Consider the following 26,193-nt stretch of genomic DNA (forward strand, 5'->3'; position numbering starts at 1 on the left):
TTGGACAGCTAAACAGGACCAACATGTTAGTATTTTAACTTAAAGTGATATTCACTTTCATGAGTGGATGGGACATGTGAGGGGGGGAATCGGGACGTTCATCAAGTTTCTTTTTTCTTTCTTTATCTTATACTGTAAAGATTTTAAGTAATCATGCAGTTTATTAATAAAATTGTCAAAAATTGTCTATTCCGACCACCAGCCGACTTACACCTGGGCCATGACTGGTGCTTACATGGGCCACGAGACGCTGCCATGCTAGTGGCCTCCAAGGTGCGCGCCTAGTATTGCTCTTATCAAGGACAGGAATTAGAGAGCGAAGAGCAGCTTGCCTATCCGGGGTGGAAACCAAAATCAGTCCTAGCAAAAAAAGTTCAAACCCGCCCCACACGGCAGGGGGTGGCAACTGGAGTAGGGCAATTGGGTCATCTTGGGCCCTGGCAGCCTCTGTTCCTCAGAAAGTGGCTCCCTGTCTTACAGCCTCTTGGGAAATGCCAACATAGGTATGTTTTGGTATTTCTAAAGCATGAACTAATGTGTCAACCACCGAGGAACTGTTCTGGGGAAACCCCGGAGATGGAGGTTGGCAGAAAGCCTGTGTGGCCCTGGCAGCTTCAGAGAAGCCGAGGCTTGGGAACAGTTTGGGAGGGGAAGAAAGGAGGTAAATGAGACAGGGCTTTGGCCGAGAGGGGCAGCCCTCCCTGGCACTCTGAGCTTCCATCCATGCCTCTGTAGTTCCCAGGTCACACTGCTTGCTTTTAATCTCCTGCACTGCGCCATTACCTGCTCGCGTGCACACCTGGCAGCCTCTCCCCTCGTGCCGGCAGGTAAGAGCCGGATCAAGGAAGGATTGAATGTCCTCCCTGGCACACTGAGGGAAGTTACACACGGTGCCCGCGCGCCCGGGATGTGCGTGTAGGTCAGTCCCGGCGCTCACACACACACACACAGCCAGGCTGCAGCTGAACAAGCAGGGGGCTCCCGGGGTCCCAGCGGAATGCGCCCTACCTCCGCCGTGGAGATCAAACCCCGGACAGACAGACAGTCAGACAGACGTCCCGGCGCACGTGATAAGGGGCAGGGAGGAGGGGGACGGGTCCCCCACGTTATTTCATGAGTGTTATTTTTGGACAGTAACATTCCTCCCCTGCCACCACACTCCCGGGCTCCCCCTCACAGCCACTCACTCACTCTCAGCGCGCGGGAGCAGGCGCTACCCCTCACTTAGCCAGCAGCCAGGAGGAGACCGGAGCTGAAGCCGCTGCCTCCTCGCCCGGGGGCTTTTGTTCCTCGGAGTCCGCCAGGACGTCCTCATCATCTCCAGCGCTGCCTGCCTGAGAGCGGCCGGGGCTCGGCAGCGCCGACACCTATTCATTCACTCCCAGCAGGAGCGCGTGCAGGGCGGCAGGAGGTGCCCAGGTGACAGCGCGGGTAAGTGGCACTCGGGAAGGGGGCACAGGAGCTCCGGGCACAGGGCACTGCCGGGGAGGGGGGTAATGTGAAGTATGTACGGGATCAGGACTAATCCCCCAACCCCCAAGATTTCAAATACCACACACAGTGCTGTGTGGGCACAGAGAGGGACCTGTACATTTGATGCCACCTCGAAACGCACTTAGATGAATGGACTTTTAAAATACTTTGGGATAATAATGTATTAAAGGTACGCATCTTTTACTCTAATGTTCTGGCTATACAGAGGCAGCGTGTTCACTAGCACGGAGCTCCTCGAAGGAGCTAGTGTTTTGAAGGACACGTGTGTGCGTGAGAGCGCTATGCGGCGAACACATGTCAAATAGCACAAAGACACCTGCGTGCGTTTATATAATTTATGGCCACTTGTTGCTTGACACCTCACATGGAAATGCTGCTGTGGATGACCGTGGAAAGCGGCGCGTGAGACGTTACCAGTGTTTGGTGTAAAATACCAGGATGTGGCACTGAGACTCCGCAAGAAACACCAGAAAATGAACGGAGTTCAGGCAGTTTCTTTTAAATAACATTGCAGCGCGCCTGAATACAAGGAAGGGTTTCTTTTGAAACTGCATTGCTCAGTGCCAGGCGTTGGTTTGTTGACTGGGCTCCTGTGGCTGGCGCAGGGGCTGTCACACAGGAGCAGCACACACTGTGCAGGGTGTGTGTCTGCCAATCATTAACCCAGGCAGCGGGCAGGCCGCCTCCACGGCTCTATTTACATCAAGCCCGAGCCAGCACGTTTCCATTTTGCCTCTTTTTACAGTATATTTTCCCCGACCTCTAATCCCCAGAACCAAATAAATCTCTAATTTCTGTTTCTGTTTTTCGGGTCGCCAGTGCATTCCTGCAGGAAGCGCCTGGTAAGCACTGTATTTAGCACAATTTGTTTACCCGGGGAAACAAGTGCAACCTAATACAGCGTGGAGAGGAGCGCATTCCTGGTGAGGTTTGGAGCTGGGTGGAAGGGGGGCAGTGGGAGGGGGATTTGTGGGCAGCGTTTGCAGTGCTTTATTCCTGTGGAAAATAAATCGAGGGAAGTTCAGTCTCTTACTTTGTAAATGTTGACGAGTCAGTCCTATTAGCTCGTATGGTCTCCTGCACTACCACCTGTCTGGGAAAGAAAACGTGCTGCTCTTGGCTGGTTATTTGTGTTGTTGGCAAAGTGCCTAGAAGCCGTACACTGTCAGTTTGTATTAATTTCATATGGCGTGGATTCAAAGAATGGCACAATCTAGTAGCACTTATGCTCGGTTGGTTACCCTAGATTGCAGGGCATGCAGAGTACGGGTATAATACCCGTACTCTGGGGTATATGTGGACGGGCCATTGTATGCGAAGACGTGCGAACAAAAACATATGTTTGTGTTATTTTTGTGAAGTGGTTGTAGTGTGGAGATGGTACAAAAAATGAGGAGCGCGTTCCAGATTGTAGCACCAACATGGACCTGGTACTTCTTCCTACGCAGATTTCTTTGGAGAGAAAGAGTACTACCCATGGCTGTCAACTGCTCCCTGGTGTGTAGTTGACTTTCGGTAGTCCTGGTTTTTGGAGCAACACCACTAACCATGATGATAGTTGTAGTTTCCCTGTTTCCCATTATGACTAGGGGACTGCAAGTCCCAGCATGCTTGGCGCTGTTAGCTGAAATATAGATTTTGCTGTATGTTCCTCTCACAACACGAATCAGCCAACAGCTGGGCCTACCATGAACTTAGTTGAGCTGAATGTCTATGCACAGTGTACAACCAGTGCTTAATTTGTGCTGGTAGTTTCCAGTGCTCGACACCAGCACTTAATTGTCAACACCAACGCTTGTGACAGTTTGCCACAAGGTAGCATTGTCTGGCTAATTTAGAGATGACCGCAACAACAGTCAATGATTAATTCAATAAACATTAAAACAGACTATTACCTGACACCCAAGCCATTCTTGTAGCTTTGGGGTTCTGGAATAGTCCAAATAGTCGCAATTGTCAGAGTATGATTGTTAATAGTTGTGTTGTTACTATCATTGGCAGCATGGCAGGGACAATGTCTGATGCAAGCTGCAGTGGCCTCCTGATGAGAGCCCTGGCACTTATTTTTTTTAACAAATTAAGCGATGTATACTACTGACTGCACAACACTCACTGAGAAGCAGTGAAAGTTTATGCAGATTCTTTACCTTCAAAGGTGTAAAGCAGTTGTCAGGACGACTCTTCACCTGGGGTCTGTGATAGACGCCTTGTAGGTGATGAATTGAAGTATTCCATGTCAATAAAGCTGCACATAGTATAAAATACATATTGACTTTTTCAGAGATTTTGTCACACTCTCTAAAAGTAGGTGTGACACGTAGATTCCCTCCAGCCAAGCCTGATGACCCCAAGTGCAGTACCCCCACACCTCACATGGTCTCCACCCCAAATAACCCAGCCTGAGACCTCACTTTGTTCTTTGGTTAGAGATTTGTTAACATCTCATGCTATATTTTATTCTAAAAAACATTAAATACACAAGCAACAGTCAAGCAAAAGTCAGAAAAATCACAGCAAAAACTTCAAAACTGTTTACAATCAATTTCAAAGCTTTATTCGACAGCATGTCATAAAAACAAAACTGTTTACATGAGTTTACATCCATGTAGGTGTTTAACAGAGTCAGATAAACATCGAGTCACCGAGCCAATCTACCACCTAATGAATTCGATTTCAGTGAGCTTCTGGTTGACTCGCCCCAGAACACCCCTCCCCTTTCTAGGACCCACTCAGTATATGGAACTGCTCTGAGCATCTCTTACTAAGACTCTCTTATTGTGACCAAACTAGAGAATCCTTTAGCCACTTATGGAAGGCCAGCTTGCCCCTGGGTGCTTACGCCTCAGGTGCCCCTCCACTCAGTCTAGAGCCAGCCTGCACAACTGGGCCATACCTTGATCTCCTGGCATAGGCTGAAATCTACAATACCCAAAGGACCCATGTACCAAAAGGCGCCACCGTGCATGTGGAGCTAGGCTGGGGCCACGGAAGTAACCATCCTAACTCTTCCACTGGCAGATTCTCTATCAAATGCTGCAAGCACACCCCTTTGAGGTACCACAGACAAAGTTATCATGAATGCATTACTTAATGACTATCAAGGATGACCTTAAAATGCCTGCCAACCATGAACTCACCCTGCCCCAATACGACAAAAGGCAAGTGAAAAACTGGCACAAACCTGAATATAAAAGGCAAGATTATAACTACATCGACAAAACCCAAGAAATCACATAACGCATGGGTCTGGTGGGTTGAAGAAAGAAGGTGAGGTCGGTTGCAGGTTTCCCCCTGTGGTACAGCATCAGGGGATGAGTCGGCGAGCAGTGAAGGCCAAAACAGATAAACCCCAATCTCGCCCATTTTTAAAAGGAATGCGGAACCCAAATCACACCCCCACGCTGCACCACATAGTGTAACCCAAGATATCAATGAGTCCAGCACTACAACAAAGCGGCAGGCCACGCCCCCTGACCCGGGGTGCTCTTTGGCCCGCTGCACTGGAAATGCCAACCGCTCCTGCCGAACCGTCCATTGAGGTCTAGCTCGCGTCAGTTACTTCATTTACCCCGTACCAGACTCCATAGGTCAGGGGGCATGGCTTTTTCTTACCTGGCCCCCAAATACTGGAATAGCCTCCCAAAATCTCTGCGAGAGATTCCATCTTAACGAGTATTCAGGTAACATCTAAAGGCATTCCTGTATTCAGGTTCCCTCCGTCCTAGCTGTTCCTTCCCTGGTGTTACTCTGAGTTAAGCGCCAAGATGCCCCACAGTGATTCGAGCGCTATACAAGAATGCCTAACATAACATAACATAACATGGCACACATAATGCATGGTTGCCCCATTCGGGGTGTGCCTTTTGCCAAAAGAGGCCTTGTTTTTCTATCCAGATTCACAAGCATCCACTCCAGTTGCTCTATCCAGACTCACATGCAGCCACCCCAGGGACGAAGAAAAGGAGCAGCTGCCTGTGTCTCCACACACAGAGCTGTACATGCAGCCATGGGAAAGGAGGTGCAGAGAAAGGAGGGGGAAGGTGAGCAGTGAGGGAAGAGAGGGCAAAAGAGAAGGGAGACAGAAACATATGGAGATAGTTTTTTGAGAGTTAAGAAAAACAGTGAACAGGCATTGGAAGTAGGATTGCAGGGGGCTATGGGGGTGGGGGGGGGAGAAGAGGGGTGCTGCAGCACCTCCACAATAACCATGCTGGAGTTCAGAAGGTGAATGAGCAATAAAGATGCCTGTAAACTTCGTTTTAATCTTGTCTGATTTGCTGTGCTTTCAAAAGCAGATCAAATGTAATGCTGTGTCTTCTGAACAGTTGCTGTTCAATCTTTTAACATGGATATTGGTATTCACTTTTCTTTCACTGACTGCAAAGTAAAAGGATTTTGTAAAGTGAACAATCTGACAATGTTGCTGTGGTGCACTGTGCGTGGTTGCTGTGGTGTACTGTGCGTGAAAAGAAAGTTTATAGTATGGCGGTGTGTTTCTAAAATGCACACATATTTCAAAATATATCAACAGTTAGGAAAGCACAATTGAAGCCCCTTTTTTGTAATTATGAAGTATGATGGAAACAAAGATTTTAAAATGATCAATACAAATAAAGGCATTTTTCTTGGTCACGTGCAAATGATAAATATTTGCTGAACCCCGTTTTTTACAAATTATTGTTTTTGCACTATGTATTAGTAATACTGTCAATATGAACGTTATGTAAATGTGTTGTATTTGTATAGCGCGAACAGTAACCCATAAGCATCCCGGCGCTTGTACTCCTACCACAAGGGAACCACTCCTGGGTTTTCCTTGTGAGGTGTCCACTCCTGGGCATCCCATGGTGAAATCAGGCATCCCTTGTGTATCGGGGGCCGTTGTGGAGACTAAGCAAGCTATTGCCCAGAGTTGCAGCATGGGGCCCATGCTTAGATTCGGCACTGAGGCGAGAATATCCGGTCAGAGGAATTTAAGCCCGATCCCGCCAAGGCGGGAATCGAACCCTGGTCCCTGGCCAGCGCTCTGCATCAAGGTCTGCCGCTCTAACCATTGAGCCACTCTTCTCCATGCCCATCTCAATAGAAAATATGCTTTTTGTAAATGACAGTGTGCTACCATGACACCATGCTTTAGTAGTATATTTGTGACAGTGTGCTGCCAAGATGCACCACCTGCTACATACCACCCCGTACCACTCTCCTGCTGAATAAGTGAGGAATCTCTATGACTTAAGAGATGTTTCTTTGATGGGAGCATCCCCACTCTGAGAATTGTTACAGTACCACTGACCCCGAGAGTGAACAGATGAATGCACTGAGGTATCCTTAATGTTTCATAGATGTGAGAGTGAATCTCAGTTTGCCTCGTCATAGTCAGAGCCATAGTTTGAAAAATGTAGGTCCTCATTATGACGGCAGAGGTAAAATTGTGCTTTTCATTGCGTATCACACTGCCAGCACGACGTTGCTGCAAAAGTTGTAATTCTGATTCAGACTCCACTTTGCACCGAAATTGGGTTTTCCAGAAGCCTTCAGAATGAAGTCAATAGTTGTTGATGGGAATCAGGGCTGGACTGAGAACACAAACCAGCCCTGGCAATGAAGTTGGACCTGCCGGGGAAGGGGGGGGGGGGGGAGTCAGGCACTGCTGCTGCTTTTGTTACAGGGGGACGATATTGCAGCACTGGTACAAAATCGACCCGTCCTTCTGGCCCACCGGGAAAACGCCCGGTGCCTGCTACGGCCCGTCCCCCAGATATTTATGTCATAAAATTTGGTATGAAATTTAGAATACCCATAATCCCCACCAGACCCTCGACATCTAGTAGCCTAGGGCTGCAGAAGAGGAGTTATGGGGGAATTATTCAGAACAGCAAACTCTCAGATATCTCCTCTCTCCCTTCTCACCTCCTGCATGGCCATAAGTACTGAAAACTGCCCAGGGTTCTATTGCATTGAGTCTTTGAGCTTGCAGCATATCACACAGCATCGCTGTATTACAGTTGCAGTACACTACTCTGCTGCACAGATGCACACCGTAATAAAGCACCTGGCACACTAGCAAGGCACAGCAAGCTTATCTACAACTGGGTGAGAGTGTGGTGGGACCACTTGGCCTACCATGGAGGAGCACTGGGTCATGGGCGAGCACTGTACCTGACAGTGCCTTCTTCATCGTGCTGTTGCAGGGGACTCCTGGCACAGAGGGAGGGTACAACGCCTGGGCTGTGCTGCCTAGCTCTTTGACTCTGTTTGCATGCAGTGTCTGCTCAGTAGGGACTTAGCTTCTTAGCTCCTCTTAATGCACAGCCTGTCTGGGATTGTGGGTTTGACCATGGAGGGTCATCCACAGACCGGCCCTGGCCCAGATGAGTGAGTGTAGGGTAGAGTTTGTGTTGGGTTTCAGTTTCACTATCCAAACCCATGTGGAATTAGTGCATGTTTGGGTTGTCTCTGCAGGGTGCAGTGTAGTGGGGATGCTGTTGTCCTGACCCCCCTCCCTCCATCTAATCAGTATCCGCTATGGAGGTGTATTTTCTGCACAATGATCTGGCCTTTCCTATGTGTGGTGGGAGAGAATGTGTGGGTGGTGAAGTGGTGTAATTTATTGTCACCTTTGTATAGGTGTTCCTTGTGCCAGGGCCTCTCACCTTGGTTTTGAGAAGGGCAGTCATTTACAGTATACCTGTCCTGGGGGCCTTAGGGGCTGTGGAAAGCTCTGTCCCCCGGTGAACACACACTGTAATGTCCCCTGCGGGGTGATCTAAATTCTTCTGATTTCCCCTAAGTTGCATTGGATTGGACTTAATGGCCTATTAGGATGGCGGATGGACTTTGCCCGCCCGCCATCCCTGTGGAAAACGGGACCGTCTGCGACGTGAGCGGCGGTCCCGCCATGCCAAGTATGATGCGCCCGCCACACTGTCAGGCACATCATGCATTTTTAACATTCACCGCCCGCTGCAATGTTAAAAATGCAGCCATGCATTTGCATACACAAAGCGGCAGGCATCGAGAGGTGCCTGCCGCTTTGTGTATGCAAATGCAGGGTGTGAACCCCCCCTCTTGCCTTCACCATGGGGGCCCGCAGGGGGCCCCCAAAGTAAAGACCGCATGCCTTTCCGTGGCGGCATTGCCACCACGGAAAGGCATCTGTATGAGGCCATCCTAATATGGCTGGCGCCAGCCATATGATCCCTTTTCTGCCCCGGCCGCAAGGCGACCGTGGCGGAAAAGCGGCGGACGGTGTTTCCGTCTGCCGCGGTCCCCCCGCCATTGTAATATGGCGGGGGGAAATAGGTGGCAGACGGGGTCGGATGTCGGGCGGATCGCCACCGCCTGCATGGTGGTGGCGATCCGCCCAACATCCTAATGGGCCCCATTGTTCGGTAATGTAAACTTGCTCTTGCTTCATTTGCATGGGATGTGTTGTAAGCCCCTTCTGTAACACCAAACTGCATAGCTTGCACACTTACACACCTGGTTCAAAATGGCCCAAATCGTCACACGTTCTACCCACACAATTTTGCCCTCATGTTTTCCTCACACCACTCTCTGGGCTCCCACCATTGCACACACAGATCATGCTTCTCCCTGCGCTCATTGGTTTAGGACATGGAGCAATGAAGCAGTAAATGACTTCCACTAAGCTGCCCAGTCTGAACGAGCTACAGCTCTGCTGATACCCAATAAAATGACTCCAACTAAGCTACCCAATCTGAACGAGCTACAGCTCTGCTGAGGCCCAATCAAATGACTCCAACTAAGCAGCCCAGTTTAAACGAACAACAGCTCTGGTGATACCCAGTCACATGACTACAACTAAGCTGCCCAGTGTGAACGAGCTCTGCTGATACCCAATCAAAACACTCCAACAAGCTTTTCAATTTGAACGAGCTACAGCTATGCTGATACCCAATAAAAGGACTCCAACTAAGCTGCCTAGTCTGAAGGAGCCACAGCTAGCTGTCACCCACTCATTATGCTCTGTTTCCCTTGGATCTTAGACATGGGGAATTAAAATGTAAGGTGTGGCCATGGGCTTCAGTGGCGTAAGAAGAGTGTGCTGCTCTTGTTCTCAGTGTAGGATGCAGTAATGGAAAGTGTTTGCACAAGGATGTGATGTCACAGTAATTCACAACCACTTTCAATGTCCATGGGCATGACATCACAACAGCAGTAGTGGCTTCTAACTACGGAGAATGGTGGGGTGGGCAAATGGGTGTGTGCATGCATGCGCAATGACATTAACTAACTTGACCGCATGCATTGCTTTATCGTTTTAAAGTTAAAATGTTTAACTTTAAAAGGGTAATGTAATGTATGTCGGAGATTTAGTGCACATTAGCCCATAGTCAGACCCCCAGGATAGAGCGGCATGGATTAGCAAATTTAGCGGCACAAATATGGACATTTAGCAGCATTTTTGCAGCCCTTTATTTTACTCATAATCATTCATTTTCAGCCTTAAATCAATGGAAACTGTTTTAGCAGAGTATTCCACTTTGAATAGGCAACCTGGGATATGGATTAGAGGAAGCAGCTCACAGGTGAAGGCTCCTTAACCACCGCCTCCCCTTCCACACACCCACCATTTTTACAAAAGTGCCGATTTTGCGGAAAACCGCGAAATCGCAAAATTGCAAAATCCTAGCGGGTCTGCATAGTAATTAAATACATTAAAAAACGTAAATAAAATAGTCACTTACCTTGCTGCATGTCCTTGCTCTGGTCCTGGTTTTCTTCTATGCTCCAGGGTGGGCTCCAGCCAACTTCCCTAACCAATCCTAGCTCTGTTCTCATGCTCTTAGCCAGCATGAAAAAAAGCACCAGGACGGGATGGAGCGGCCTTTCTCAGGGTTCTGAAAAGCACTGGATGCCTGTGCATGCTCTCAACCCAGCAAGACAGCCGGCCAAATTGACATGCAAACTTTAAACTTAAGTGCCCAGCCCACCACTCCTCCCTGTGGCTGCCCGTCCTAGGACTCGGCTTGGGATGCAGGTTAGTGAAAAATAAAATGGTAATAAATTCACGTTATTACCATTTTATTTTTCATGTCTCGGGCAATTTCTGGTGACATTTCAATTAGTGGTGCGACGCTCCAGCGCCCTAATGAAGGAGCCGCTCCTGCAAAGCAGTAGATAGTATTGTTTAAATTTCATTCAATGCCAGGACCAGACACTACAATGCAAATAATAACAGAGGCAAGGCAGAGAAGAAAGGGCACAATAGAACACGTGAAAGAAAGAAAGCAGGGGAGTGCAAGGAATAAACAAGAAGAGATCAGTTAGAGACACATATAATTTGTCGTTTTTGAGGATGACCACTGATATATACTGAATAGCTGCCGACAAAACAAAGGTCAGTGAAACCCGGGCACACTGTACTGTGCATCTTATCATAGGCTAGCAGCCACCTACCATCATCCAGTATCGGAAGGTAAAAAGATGTTATTTCCATGCAACATGGGATGAAGGGGCTGCAGTTTCCACCTCCATAAGATGTCAGTCCTCCAACCATTAGACAGGTTTTAGGGGCAGCCAGGGGTAGCAGCTGCCGCCCCTTGCTTGCCCTTCAGCCTCCCTGCCTGGCACTGCTTTTGCTTCCTTTTTACTAACCATGGTCTCAGAAGTCACACAGGAAGTGACAACCTGCAGGAATATTCCACTCCCTTCCTTTCCACTAGTCATCAGCTGCTAATTGGAGGATTTTGCGGGGCTAGGATAGGATAAGGGGTACACTCTGGGTCTTCACAATGGTTCAAAGTGTGATGTCACTTCCCCCGACCTGGCATTTTGTGGTTGGACATCCATGCTCTTCCCTCACAAAAAACTCAGTGCTTGATGACAGTGTCTGATATGCCAAGTGTAGGTGTGGGACTAATGGTCTAACCCCACTTACAGTGTAGAGCCTAATGCATTTCTCCGAGAGGCACATGGTATGCCCCTAAGATCACCGGCCACTTACATTTAATCTAAAGTCCTTTACCGGGCTAAATTCCAACCGGCCATGACACACATCCATGTGCATTCACAGCTGCGCGGCATGCATTGGGCGCATTTGAGCTTAAGGAGGTTGGTCCAATATGTGTAGGTTACTGTGCCTAAATAGTGAAGACAGAGTCATAAATCAGTCCGGCGGTCTGTCCTGCCTCATCTAATTTTACTGCTGCATCGTCTGTCTCATAATAAAAAGCGCCAGCCGAATACCACCCTGGTAGGCACCTGAATTACCCACTGTTGCTGTGTCTATTTGCAGCGGTTAATGTGGGAACCTTTAAGCTGGGGCAGGATTCTCTTCATGAATGTCATTAGAGATGGGTCTGTGCTCCCAGCAGGAATGCCCTATTTATATAAAAAAAAAATTAAAACTCATAGCGTCTTGGGCAGCTCTACTGACAATGCTGCTTGTAAAATGAGACCCACAGTTACTTTGGCTGTCATAGTGTGTCAGCTGGCACAACAGTTAGACTTCACTGTTTGGCTTATCAAAAAAATACCCAATATCAAGGGCATGAGCTATCGTGATCTTACTAGACCCCACATCAATGAAGTAGTCCGGGCTTGTTTCTATCATTTCCATGTTTTATTCCGCACACCTCTTTTGGCAAATCCTGAAAACCTGCAGGCCATGGTTGTCCTCATTATCTCAACTAGACTGTGACTACACAAGCTTCTTCTGCTGCTCTGCATACCTCACACACACACTCTGAAGGATCCTGAGGGCCAGGGCCAGACTCCTCCAACACAACATCCCCCCAACCCTCAAGTCGTAGACTGGCCACCAGTTACCCAAGGCATGAAACCTTGAATTTAGCATGGTAAAGTACCTTGGTTCCTCCAGTTTAAATTCAGAAAATATCAACATTTCCACATGTTGAGATCCAGCAAAACAACCTCTATCAAGAAACCCCTCTTCAAGAAGAGAATATATTAAGGCACGTGCTTGCATGTCCACACTGCTGATCTCTAAACTTCTCACCCACCCTTCCTGCACTCAACCCCAGATCACTTATCTTTGAGGACAGCACTAAAACATGGCTATTCAAAGGGGTTTAGAGTAAATCCCAGGGCACGGAGCACAATCCTCTCATAAGTGGAGAATCCCTCCTCCCTCACAGTGCTTACATAACCTTGCCCTTGAAAGTTTCCCTTCAAATAACAGACCAAAATTGGCAACTACCAGCACCACTCAGATTGTCTGCCTGAATCTACACTCTGGAACGCAACTCAAAGCACTCAAACACACGCACCCACACACCGCACTTCCACACATACAGAGACACAAACATTCCACAATAACAATCCTGCATAATAACTAGAATGTAAACACCTCATCACTCACACAAAACACACTACAGTGCACCTGACCACAAGCAATTGTCCACTGCAGCCTTGTCAGGTCTATCATGTCATCCTCTGGCTCCAAACACAAGTTCCAAATTCACACTTTTATTGTGGCTCCCTGATCATTCCCCTCATAGCCATTTGCCACTGCTTTCTATTGCCCATCAGACCTTACTACACGTCCTCTTACCCAACCCCTTTTCCAATCTATCCAGTCCACTAACAAACTGCAGCATAACCACCAAGCAACACAAAATGGTATGTCAGGTTGATTAAAACTGCAGGTTGTTGCCCCTTTACACCCTGAGGACTGAACACTATGCGCCCACACTACAGAATACACATTCCACCTGCTAACACCATGGCAGATGATCACACTGTGTTTTCTCTGCTCTTAATACCAACCACCTAACAGAACGCCTGTCTAAAAGATCAACAAACTTTATCCTTGCCCAACCCAGAGCCCCTATCAAAAGCCATTGAACAAGGAACAAGGTTCTAACAACCACCTCCTTTCAACAGATTATGGAGGGTCATGAAACATGCCTGTTTCAACCATCCTATGTCATAATGGACAGATACTGTGTAGAAGTAATTAGTGAGAGCGAACTTCCTGCTTCTCTGATCACCTTGCACAAAACTACTGCAGGGTACAGTGGGCATGGCACCTTAATGTAGGTCTAAAGGATTCTTCAAAAAATAGGGACCGTATAGTAATAGAGCTACAGGGGCAGGATCACATGGAGCATAGAGGGCAATGGGATACAAACGGCTGCAGTAGGGCTAGCAGTCTTTCAGAAACTGGTGATCCCAATACAAAGTAAAATAAATACCTGTCAGTGGTCCTAAATGCCAGTCACTAATAGTAGCCCTAATATATCCAACATGGTGGATCAAAATATCTTGTCAAACTCCCAGAATATGGCCTCTCACTCTGATCACACATAGCAGAGTAGTGCAACATCCTGTAAACAGGTGAGATCCATTTGCACTCAAGTAACAGCAGACAATCTATAGCTGATGAGCATTAGTAAAAGCATCAGGACCAACCCAGCAACAAAAAGCCATTTTCTGAGACAACCTATTACGCGCTTCACACTCCCATAAGTTAGGTTGGAAGGCCACAACACCCATGTTCCTGAACACAGAAGTGCTCATTGTGCAAGTAGAGGTACCTGCTGGTCCTGGTTCAACGTAATATGAGGGCTTTTCTTGGACCATACGATTAGCTTTCCTGTGCTTGTTAAAACTGTCATATTTTTAGGTAATTGTTTTCTTTGAGTTATTTCTAATTTTTAACAAATCATTACCAAGTTACGAGACATTTTAATTTGTATTAAAAACCAGCTTTAATATATAGTACTTTTCACTAATCTTCGGGATTTGTGTCACTGAAAATTACAGATGTTTTGAATACCCATCTAAATAATCCTAATGGTATCAATTTGGAAAGATGTTTGAGTCAAGGATAAAATACAGCGAGCCTCCTTTTTGGTATACACCTGTTACAACGCATTCGTTACAACGCACTACCGTTACAACGCGACTTTTACAACGCATACCATTACAACGCATTGCGCTGGGGGGCGCTCTAGGATAGGGAATAAGTATAATTTACTATCCAACACCTTCCCTAGGGTCCACGGGGACTGGAGTTAGAATAGTAAATTATACTTACCACTATCCAGCACCTCAAAGCGCTATGCGTTGTAATGGTATGCGTTGTAATGGTCGTGTTGTAACGGTAGGTAGTTGTAATAGTATGCGGAGTAACATGGTACATCCCTCCTTTTTCTTCAATAACATAGGCCTATACACAGACTCTGTTCTGACTCACAAACTCATCTGAAATAATGTTTCAAAGAATCTCTCCAGCCCGAATTATACACTCACATATTATCTCAACACACAACACCCAATGAGTTTCAATGCCTACTTCTCTACATTTTCTTCTGTGTTGGGCACAGGATTTGCTGTGAAAGGATCTACCAACTGAAACACTTTCCCCTAATGTATTAAAGATATACCACAGCACTTCCTCTGCTTGATAGATCGTATGCCACCATTGGCATGTAACACGGTCCCGTACCATATAGTTGGCTAAGCATTTGCCACATCAACAGCACATTCATATCACTCTATATTCATTTGTCACACTACATCAGAAGTACACATTAGAGACAACTCTTGAGACCATCAAGATCACAGCACAGCTCCAAGTCATAGAGTTGGCTAAGCAGTTGCAACCTCAAAAGACATCCATATCAAGTTAACTCTGCACTTCTAATACCACAAGACACAACCTCAGGAATTTTTCTGCACACAAGATGGATCTAAACTATAAAGTTGGGAAATCACTTGCCACGCCAACAGCTCATCTATGTCTATGGGCTATACTTCATCCCACTCCAGACATTTTTGCGACTTCAACAACATATCATATCCTCTCACCAATCCATATATCATCCATTCAGAAAAAGTGAACTGAAATATACCACACCTGCATCCACACAACAGTGCACATAAACCACATAATAAGGCTCAAACTGAACAGTCACATCAATCCAAGCTAGGGACAACTGAGCACCCTAACAGAATGGCAAGAATGGCTTAGCCCTTCAGCAGCCCCACCAATACACGGAATACTTTAGAAAGACTCAAAACAAAATCGAACTGGCCTCTATCCAATGTATTACATTACTAAACAAAACACTGGTCTATTCAATTCAACATGTGGATTAAAACAGAAATTGGGATATGTCAGTATTAAAAGCACATTGACATATAATATTTCAAATTTTTGACTTGGAGATTTAAGTAGAGACAAATGTGCATTTTAAAGGAAACCAGTCATGCTCCTTTATTCTCTTTTCTGCTTGTTCCAGTTAAATGTTTGTGATGTAAAGGTCCCTCTACCTTCTATAAACACAATCCAATATGGGGCATTCTTCAACAATACAAATTACAACCACATGCAGAGTCAACAGACCACTTTGACTCTGCTCAATGAGAACATCAGTATTTTAACCCCCTCCGCCCTGATTCCAAAAACGCTATGGGACGAAACAAATGGTAGAAATGTGCTCCACAAATGGATATAACATAAATACAATAAAAATAAACAATTGCTGACTTAGCTTTTTGCTAAAGATTTTGGATATTGCAATTGGCTCATGTTCCATGATCTGTGTTCTTCCCAAACTGTTGTCTCATCTTTTTATAGGCATCTCAAAGCTGGCAAATCCCCAAAATACAGTGCAGTAGGGCTGGGCATATTCTTTCCTCTAGAAGTAATCCCCTGAGCAGCATCAAGACTTTATTAGTTAGTTAATTAATCAAACTACTACTAGAGTAGATTTTCTATTTAGTCTGTTTTGGGAATTGTTTTTATTTTGTCACAAATAATTTTCATTTAAAAAAAAATTTGGGTTAAAATCTGGGGGGGGGTGTAATGGATCGAGCAAAAATTACAGTTGTCCAACGTTCATTAGTTCCACACATGAATCGAAATAAGTAGCCCAGCGGTGCACTTAGGGATATGCTATTTTTGAGAGATTTGTATGTCATGTGTTTTGCCATTAGTATTGACTCTCATCATTATTGAATTGTGGGTACCCTCAGCCACTGCTCTCAAGGATTCCATCATAGATCAGTCTGATTTCTGGTTGTTTGACCTGGATCATCAGTAGTCTGGGGAGGATGTTGGTAAGTGTGCTGCTCTGGTGCTTACGTTGGGTTGTGTGTGTGCTACAGTGATGGTACACTTTTCTGTATGTAACCAGGGTTCATTTCCAATCTGAGCACATGCCAACTGGGAGAACTGGCATGTGCATTGCCTGTTTTGGTTATGTATCTGGAGCAATTGAAAGCATGCTGTGTTGTTAACAGTCCAAAGTATCTCTTTAACCATACTAACTGTGAGGTGTCTGAAAGGAAGGTGCTGGTTTAGTAAATGTGTTTTTCCGAAATGGTACATAGTTTGTGAAAAGTGGGGTATTTTTGTAAGTCTTGTGTTGTAGAGGTGGGCAAGCTACTTAAGGTTTGAGCCAGGTACGAGCCAGAGGCCTGGCTTTAGCTCAGCCCAAACTCCTCTTGGACCCTCGAGCTCAAAATGAGTCAAGTTTTAATTTGGCTTTTGCCTGCCACCAACGCTCTACTATCATGCGCCAAGATTTCAAAACAAAGCATAAACCTTTAGTGTTAAAAATGAGAGAAAGAGGCATCGCTGGAGTGTGTGAATTGCATTATGTGAAACCAGAAAACTTGTACCAATCTTAGCTTCCCCACTTGACCAAATTTTGTGATCCAATGGAAATTTTAGTTTATAGAGCCTAATTTTTCTTCCTTATCACAGATGAGAGCGCCTTTGAGTGTGAGGTCATGGTGGGCACTGTACAAAATGATCTTACATTTTAATTTGAAACACTGCATGTTAAATAATTTATTTTTTTTAATTCTAGGGAAACCATCATATTCTCAAATGACGTTTGCTGCGTGATTTAGATGTCAACTATTTCCATGGCTCGGCCTTTGCACTGGCTCCTAGAGCCCAGCCAGACCTCTGGCTTGCCTCTCGCTCGGCTCACCCTGTTAACTTGTTGGCCCGCTATTGTGATGTTCAACTAGATGGTGTCTGTGCGCTGTGTTGGATGTGTCTGCATTTTTCTGGTTAATATGTTCTATTAAGTGATCTGTTTGCCTCCTGTTATGGTTAGTGTTGTCGTGAGCTTGGTGATATTTAATATATGGAATATCTTAACCGGGTTGGAGGTGTGGTCAGTGTTCTGCCCCATTAGTCTTGAACAGGCCTAGTCTGAAGACATTCATAGATTTGATTAAACAGAACTATTACGTAGCTGATTTGATCCAGGATGGAAAATGAAGGTTTTACTATTTATTGCACACGCACGCCTGCTGCGCCTGGCTTTGATGATGTAAAGCTACTTTTTTGCTAAGTTTTGCCTAGTGTGGTCAATGGTGGCACGTTGCATTGATTTATTCTGCAACAGTTGTGTGCTTTTTCGGACATAATGTGCTGTGATGTCAGTGCGCGCCATAAATTTCTCACTTTCCCAAGAGGGTCTCCCCATAAAACAGCTCCCTCAGAGCCGCAGCCAACCTTCCGGAACATTCTAGAGCCCCCTGTCTGCAGCCTTCAAATGCCTTGTGGTCGGCGGGATTCAAGAGTGGGCGCAAACATGTGAATAGAAATGTTATGATCACACTGCTTTGCAATGTTGGGTTGGGGGTGAGAGGGGGGGCTTTTCTACCTCCACGGGGCCGCATGATCCCGCTTGTTTTTGCTTCTTTGTACATGAAAATTGTAGGTTGAATTAGTTTACTTTCTTCTTTTTCAGATGCTTGTATTTGACGCCCTTCAGATCACCAATAAGCATATTTTTTTATTAATTATGTGATATGCAGGTTTGCAGGCAAGCTAAGCCTGAGGCGAGTTACAAAATGTATGTCTCCCACCCAGTTAGGGTCAATCCCCAAGTTATGAAAAAAGAAGTATAGCCTAGTACTACCAGATTATTGTAAAAGTATTCTTAGTTAACCAGTTTGTCACATCTTCTCAATATAATAATAGTCTTGGCTTAGGACATAGAATTGCTCATATGTGTATGTGTTTTAGTGGTGGTTGAAAAATGTCTTATCTCTGTTATCCTAAAATGTCCTCCTTCCCTGCGCTTTAATTTTGGGAGGAATGGCCTGGAAATCGTAACTGAGCACCAGCGTAGGAAGTATTTTTTCTCTATGCAGGTCCTATAGGGGATTTTAGATAGCGCTAAAATGACTGAATGGAATTACATCAAATTTGGCAAAAAGATAGATCTTTATCCATAAAATATGCTTTTGAGTTTTGGGTGTAAATCTGTTTGATAGTTTTGGAGAATATTGATTTCCATATCTTACTGACGATTGCCAGTAGGAAGTTACAATTAGGACCTTGTTTCCATAGGAAAAGCGTTTTGACTTACCTATAACTTTGTCGCCATTGCATGAAAATTTCCAAACAGAGTGTGCCACTGTGTCTTATTGTGCATGGAAAGTTTCCAGTAGATCCCTCAAGTGGGGACAGAGAAAAAGGGGGGGTCAAAATAAGTGTGTTTCCCATGTTAATACCCGTAGGGATTTTGAACACGACTACAGCTCAAATCGCTGGACGGAATTATACTAAATTTTGCAGAAAGGTAGCTCTTGGTCCAGAAAGAGCCCTTTTTAGTTCGCACCTGGGCGGTGCATGTGCTGCTGCAAGGCATGCAGCATTGAAGAATGTACTTGAATCCCCATCCACTCTCCTCTTATATTTTTGATTGGCTTGTGTCATTGTCCTTCGTAAACGTTGGCTTCCCATTCGTTATGAGGCTTGTTAGTCCCTCCTTAGTACCGCCTTATCTGCATTTGCTACCTCCCGTAACGACTGGACCTTTTGTCTATTTACACTGTCTGCGTTATAAGTCGGTGAGCACTATTTTGTCAATAAGTGGGACGATGGCGTCTGCTTATTTTATTTGCAGCGTGCCCACAAGTGGCTGCCCCTCCCCCCATAGCATTCACGAGACAATGGTGGCCTCTTTTTGTTTTTAGAAATGTTAAGTTGAATGTGGTGTCCCCTTCAGGAACATTGCCCTCGGTTTCATTTTTTTAAAACTTGAATGCTGAGCACGGTGCCCGATATAGGGACGCCGCACTTTGTTTCATTTTATTTATTATTAACCTTAATGGTGACCGCGGCGCCCGCATCAGGAAAGCCACGCTCTGTTTCATTAAACATTTTTTTTACTTCAATGGTGAGTGTGGTGCCTGCCTCAGGGACGTCGCAGTCTAGACGTCGCAGTCTGGTTGACCAACAGCTGCCTGAAGCTCAATGCAGAGAAGACAGAAGTGTTGGGTACCACCCCTTCTGCATGGGACAGCACCTGGTGGCTGACTGTCCTTGGAAGCCCACCTACTCTCTCAGACCACGCCAAGAACCTCGTCATCATACTCAACTCATCACTTACCATGAACCAACAGGTCAATGCCGTCACCTCCAGCTGCTTCAAACAACCTCTGCATCCTCAGCAAGACCTTCAAGTCGATCCCCCCTGAGTCATGGAAGACAGCCACCCACGCACTCATCACTAGCCGACCGGACTATGGAAACACACTCTACGCAGGCATCAACAAGTCCCTACCCTGCAAACTCCAGACAATTCAGAACACCGCCACCAGATTCGTCCTCGGCATCCCCCGACACGAACACATCAGCCAACACCTACAAAGTCTCCACTGGCTCCCCATGGGGAAAAGAGTCCCTTTCAAAATCCTCACTCACGCCTAAAAACATCGCACACAACATCGGACCCAAATAACTCAACAACAGAATCAACCTCCACGTACCCAAAAGAAACCTCCGATCTTCCAACCTCGCACTGGCCGAAACCCTGCACATCCACAGAGCCAGAGCAGGTGTAAGATTTTTCTCTCACATTGCAGCCAAGACCTGGACAGAGCTACCGGCAGACATGAGATGCACCCTCTCTCTGAACATCTTCAGGAAGACCCTCAAGACCTGGCTCTTTGGCTAAACAGATCTGCAGACCCCCCACTCAGCGCCTTAAAACCCTGACAGGTGTTGATTGATTGAGGGACGCTGCTCTCTGTTCCATTTTTTTTGGTTTATTAACTTTAATGGTGAGCGTGGCACCCGCTTCAGGGAAATCGCGCTCTCTTTAATGCAATAGGTCTTGCATTTTCGAAACTTTGACCTATTGGTATTGTAAACGACAATGCCTTTTATTATTATAAAAGACATTGTCATTTGCAATACCAAGAGCTAAAAATTTCGCAATTGCGAGACCTATTACATTGCAAATGCTTGTTGTTATTTGGTATAAATCCGTTTGGTAGCTTTTGAGATATTTAAAGAAATTCAAATTTGATATCTATGGTCACGAATACTTTGCGACTATTTCGTAACGAAGCACGAATGCACAAGCCAACAGGAATTACTTCATTGGGTGGCATGCACCCTGAGCAGAAAGTTGGGGCTGCCATTTTATATAACAGCACAGTCTTTTTCCACCAGGTACGATATTTGTGAATATGTTGCAACTCTAAGCATGGCCCCGTGTAATGTTGTGACAAATTTGCGAATATCACCTGAAAAATACATTCACAGACTCATTCAGACACTAATGCATTCAGCCACAGATGCACTCATGCTCTCCTACACCCACTCACAGAGCCACTCAGACACTCATAGACCCATTCACAGACTAACGCACCCACTCAGAGACTCACACACCCACTCACAGGCCCATTTACAGGCTCAAACACCCACTCAAAGACCCACTCAGACACTCACACACCCACTCACAGGCCCACTCAGAGACTCACACACTCACTCACAGACCCACTCACACATCCATTTACAGACCCAATCAGACAAACACGCACCCACTTACAGACCACTCAGACACTCATGCACCCACTCACAAACCCATTCAGATACTCATACATCCACTCTCAGAGCCACTGAGACACTCATGCACCCACTCACAGACCCAGTGATACATTTATGCACCCACTCACAGATGCACTCAGACACTCATGCACCCACTCACAGACCCACTCAGACACTTACACAGCCACTCACAGACCCACTGAGAGACTCACACACCCACTCACACAACCACTCAGAGATTCACACACCCACTCAAAGAGCTATTCAGAGACCCACACACCCACTCAGACTACCCACCATCACTCAACTATACTGCTACTAATGCAGCCACTCAGCCACCCATATAGCTACTGACACATACTCACTCTTCCATACAGGCACTGCCACAGACTTTACCCACCTATACAGCAATCCACATACCCACTCACTCACCCATACACCTACTCATACATCCACTCTCTGACCCATACAGCCACTTACACAGTCAATCACCCACTCACACACCCACTCACTGAGCCAGACAGGCACTCACAGTCACTCACTCGCTCATGCAACCACTCACCCAGTTACTCACTCACCTATACAGAAGCTCACACACCAACTCACTCACCCATAGAACCACTCTTGCAGCCACTCACCAATACAGCCACTCATGCACACACTCACTCACGCATACAGCTACTAATACATGCAATCACTCACCCATACAGCCACTGACACACCCACACACTCACCCATACAGTCAGTCAAGCACCCTTTCACTCATTCATACAGCCACTCCAACACCCACTCACCCATACGGCCACTCACACACCTACTCACTCACCAATTCAGCCACTGACACACACTGACTCACTAAATCATACACGCACTGACACACCCACTAAGAGACCCATGCAGCCACTCACTCACCCATACATTCACTCAATCAACCACTCACTCACCCACTAATACAGGAACTCACTCAGTCATACTGTGACTTATACACACAGACACATGCAATTTTTCTTTTTTTAAACCAAGAAAGGTGGTTCTAACGAGAACCTTTGTGTTTTGTGACTCTTCTGAGCCTTTTTTTCCTTTTTTTCTGAGTTTTTTTAACATTTAGCATTTTTTTTCATTTACAATGGCAACTGGCAAAAAAATGTTGTAACACAAAAAAAATCAAAATTGGGGAAACAGTGTCATTGTAAAATAAAATGCAAAAAAAATGAACACATGATTTTTTGCTGTTTCCAACATTGCAGCGACCAGTCGCTGCTCCTCGTGGGAGTGCTGCGAGGAAGTGGGGCAGGGTGGGGGAGGGACAGGGTCGAGGTTAGTAAATCCGGCATAAGGCCGAATGGAGTTCAGTTAATAAATAAATAAATAAAACGAATTTCATTGCTCGCGCTGCAATGCAGCGCGCGCAATTAAATTATTTTGATTTATCTATTTATTAATTGAACTCCATTTGGCCTTATGCCAGAGTGTTCTACCCCCTACCCTGCCCCTCCCCCACCCACCACCCCGCAGTACTCCCACGAGAAGCCGCCACTGGTAGCAACAGATAGTTCCCCAACTGTTAGTACTTTTTTGCAATTCGTACAGAGAGTACCAATCCTCTCCAATTCAGGTGCTCTTTCTGGGATCCGTTGCTGCACCTCGGTTGGAAGTGGATCCCCAGGAGCAATTGGTATCACTTGATGGGTCTTCTGTGCTGCAAAATCTCTCCCCTCTGACTAAGTGGTTTGAGTGGTATGTCTTCAGGTGTTTTAGCATGCTTGTGGTCCCTCAAGAGTATTTTTTCTGGTTCCCCTGGAGAGGGTCATGTCACAAAAGCTGCATTTTACGTGCATTGCAATAACCTTTTTTTCCTCTGCGGGGATGTTGAAAAAATCCAAGGCGATGGATTGACGCTTCACCGGACGTTCCTCCTCTGAGGAACTGTCATCTCTCTGGTGTGGCTGCTGATCTTCACTGCCACCAGATGCCATTTCAAATGAAAATGTATGCCATAATTCAACAAAATGTTTTTGTGGTATCAAAACTGGAGCTGCTAAAACACAACCTCCAATTTCAAGAATGGAAAGTGAAAGAAAAGAAAACTGGGTGAACACTTTCTTTCTAGAATAATGAAAATTGTTTTATCCAATGAAATCCTTTTATTCCGCAGTCACGTGATATTCGTGAACACCGGCGTAATTGTGATTTCAGAAAATGTAGTAAAACAGTTTGTACCATAAAATTACTTAAGAAAATCTATGCTTATATGTTATATTACTGACCACAAACATTAATTTGAAAATGTGTATATATCATTTTTAGAGTTTCTCAAAATCAAGAATAACCGTGGTAACTGAATGTATGTATCGCAACTTTTCACGGTGGATTAGCAAATATCGAAACAAATAGGGGAAAAAACCTACTGGGCATATCTGTTCCTTGCAAGATAGAATATACCTATACATTAAAAATGATCCTAACTTCCTGGGCTTGGCGAAGGCAAAGCACGTGTGTTTTCTGAGCAATTCCACATTAAAAAATGTACTGAAATCCTTGGGGACGTCAATGCATCATTAATCTATTGGAGTGCAATATATAATGACTGTGAAAAGTGGGTTAATTCTTGTCCTCTCCTGGTGAGCGGAGAGTCTATCATTCTCCCTTTCAGTTATTGAAAGTATATAAATGGGCAAAATCACATGGAGGCATCGGCCATTAGGCACTGCCCCTTCCACCTTAGTAGTATGGAATGATCTTCCCACGTTTTTCCAGCATGGTACTAAATGGCCTTCCAGCCAATTTCTTCAGATTTTAGTGATGCTTTTTTGTTGCTGAGGAATATGAGGACATCTGTACTAAACAAATAAGCGCACACTTTACTTAGTTAAGAGGAAGTACCCTTGTTTGGTGGAGATTCACCTCTATGTAGTCTTGTTGTCTTCTCTATAGGATGATCCATTTTATCACACATTTCTGGATAAAGATGCATGAGGCACAATGACATTGCCAACACACACACAAGATCTCTTGAGACATTTCATCTTGGTTCATTACGCAGCTGTACTGTAGAAGTTGCACTAGACATTTACCCAACAAAGTAGCACTTACTAATTGACCAATAGAAAATACTCCAGTTTAGTAGGCATTGTGTGCAAAGCTGTGTACTCTTGTTGGATAAAAGGGCAGGTGAGTTTCCACTCTGGCCCAATCACTCACACAGCTACTGATACACCCACACAGACACTTAGATAGTCACAAACACACTCATTCTGCCACTGTCACATCCACTCAAAGCACACAGCACTCACAAACTCACTCAGCTACCCATACAGCCACTCACACACCCACTCACAGACCCATACTGCCACTCACACACCCACTCACACACCCACTCATATACCTATACAGCCACTCACACACCCACTCACTCACAGACCCATACAGCCACTTACACCCCCACTCTCAAAGGTTACATTACAGTTAGATAATACAATTTAAAAAAAACGTCGAAACTCACAAAAAACCTGAGCTAGCTATAATTTACACTCTCACAATGCACTGCTTATGACCTCACATATTACATCACTTATGACATGGTCAGTGACATCACCAATGACATCTCAAACGGCATCATTGATCACATCACTAATTACATCCACCACAGAGCCACTCACACCCCTATGCAACCTCTCATACACTTACTCACTCACATACCCATTCACAGACCCATACAACCATTCACACACCCAGTCACTCACCTAATCAGGCACTCAGACAGACACTCAGTCATACATACACCTCCTAACACCACCACTCCGTCGCCAATACAACTGGCACAGCAACACATTCACCCATACAGATACTCACATGCCCACGTATTTAACTATACAACCAATTACACAGCCATTCACTCACCCATACAATCTCTGAACATGGATATGCACTCACCAATACAACTACTCACACACCCACCCAATCACACACACACACAACCACTTATATACCCATTCACACATCCATATAACCATTACACACATGTGAGGTCATGAGCAATTCATTGCAGGGGTGTAAGTTATAGTTAGTTTAGGTAACTATAACTACTGAATTTTCCATGGTTTTGAATGAGTGAATTCCGAGCCTAACTATAATGTCCCTGTAACCTTTGGTTTTTGCAGTGAATATATGTTACTATATTCACTGAAAAAAACAAAAGTTACAGGGGCGTTATAGTTAGGAAATAGATTTTAAAAAACCTTAGAAATTCCCCCAAAAAATAAAGTTTACAGGGACATTATAGTTAGGTTCAGTATTTACACACACAAAGCTGTAGAAATTCAGCTATTGAAGTTAGAGTTATCTCATGTAACTATATCTCGTGCCCAAAGGTAACTATAACTCGCTCCCCCGTCATGCTCAGTTTTCTTATCAATAATTTTACAGAAAATATTGAACTGATATTATCAATGATGTCATAGAAGATGTCATCAGTGTGTAATATGTGGGGTAATTACCAGTGCATGGCGGGGACGAGATTTATAGTTACCTTAGGGTGGGCCTCGGGGAATGGGGTTACTGGAGCTAAAAGTAGCCTGGGAGAGGGGGCCAGCGTGGCCCCTATGCCCCTTAATTGATACGGCAGGGTTCTGGGGCGGCGGTCCCAAGGGATAAAATCGGCCCCTGAGGGTGGGGCCTCGTGCCTTCTCTCTGTATTTTATGAGGCTGAGCCCCAAGGGATGGGGAGCCCCAGGGCCAAAAGTGGTCCTGGGGCTGAAAGTACCCCGTGTGCTTTAGAAAAACAAGCGCAGGAGACCGCACTTGTTTTTGTAAAAAAAGTTGCTGCTAACTTTTTTTCAAAAAATGTGTGAGATCCACCATCACCAAGCCTCGGGGTCGGGTGTCCCTACCCTGCCCCC

The 26,193-nt window shown here is 45.5% G+C and overlaps 1 long non-coding RNA gene across 3 annotated transcripts in view; it reads left to right on the forward strand.

Moving 5' to 3' along the window:
• Window positions 1-927: 927 nt before the first annotated feature.
• The window catches only part of LOC147663558 (uncharacterized), a 134,879-nt gene continuing 109,613 nt past the window's right edge, over window positions 928-26,193 (forward strand). Inside the window, exon 1 of one of the 3 annotated variants that reach the window (XR_015305293.1) lies at window positions 928-1,431. This is a non-coding gene — a long non-coding RNA (uncharacterized LOC147663558). Of the gene's footprint in view, window positions 1,432-2,225; window positions 2,418-26,193 lie in introns of those variants that run through there. The other 2 variants (XR_015305295.1, XR_015305294.1) reach the window with 2 other exon arrangements.

Source organism: Lissotriton vulgaris, unplaced genomic scaffold (assembly GCF_964263255.1).
Source record: "Lissotriton vulgaris unplaced genomic scaffold, aLisVul1.2 SCAFFOLD_2504, whole genome shotgun sequence".
In the NCBI taxonomy this organism is placed as follows: Eukaryota; Metazoa; Chordata; class Amphibia; order Caudata; family Salamandridae; genus Lissotriton; species Lissotriton vulgaris.